At 34.5% G+C, this 521-nt stretch overlaps 1 protein-coding gene across 2 annotated transcripts in view; it reads right to left on the bottom strand.

The window, feature by feature from the left end:
* Nadk2 (NAD kinase 2, mitochondrial) overlaps positions 1 to 521 on the bottom strand; it is a 57,163-nt gene that overhangs the window by 10,872 nt on the left and 45,770 nt on the right. The gene's annotated exons all lie outside the window — the stretch shown is intronic.

The raw sequence follows: 521 nt of genomic DNA on the forward strand, positions 1-521 counted from the left end.
CTTCCATGACATAAATAGGCTGAAGGAATTCATGTCCACAAAACCAGACCTTCAGAGAGTTCTGGAAGCAATACAAAGAGCTGAAGAAAGGAACAACTATACTCAAGGGGTAGTGGGAAGAAATCCAATGAAGGTATAACTGTGGAAAAGTATAGCTATATCAAGGATGTAAAGAGAAATAAAACGATAGGATTCAATACTTACTCATCTTTCATTAATAACTTTAAATATTAATGGACTGAAATCCTCAGTCAAAAGATACAGACTAGGTGAATGGGTTAAGAAATAAAACCCCTCTTTTCGTAGTCTGCAAGAAACCCATCTTGCTTTCAAGGACAGACACTATATTAAAGGAAAGGATGGAAAAAAATCTACCAAGCAAATGGTACTAAGAAAAAAGGCAGGTGTAGCAATTCTAGTATCTGACAAAATAGACTTTGAACTAAAACTAATCAGAAGAGATAAAGAAGGCCACTTCATTTTGATCAAAGGAATAATGAATCAAGAAGATACTACAATCA

Source organism: Nannospalax galili, unplaced genomic scaffold (genome assembly GCF_000622305.1).
Source record: "Nannospalax galili isolate Female #2095 unplaced genomic scaffold, S.galili_v1.0 scaffold139, whole genome shotgun sequence".
NCBI classification, from domain to species: Eukaryota; Metazoa; Chordata; class Mammalia; order Rodentia; family Spalacidae; genus Nannospalax; species Nannospalax galili.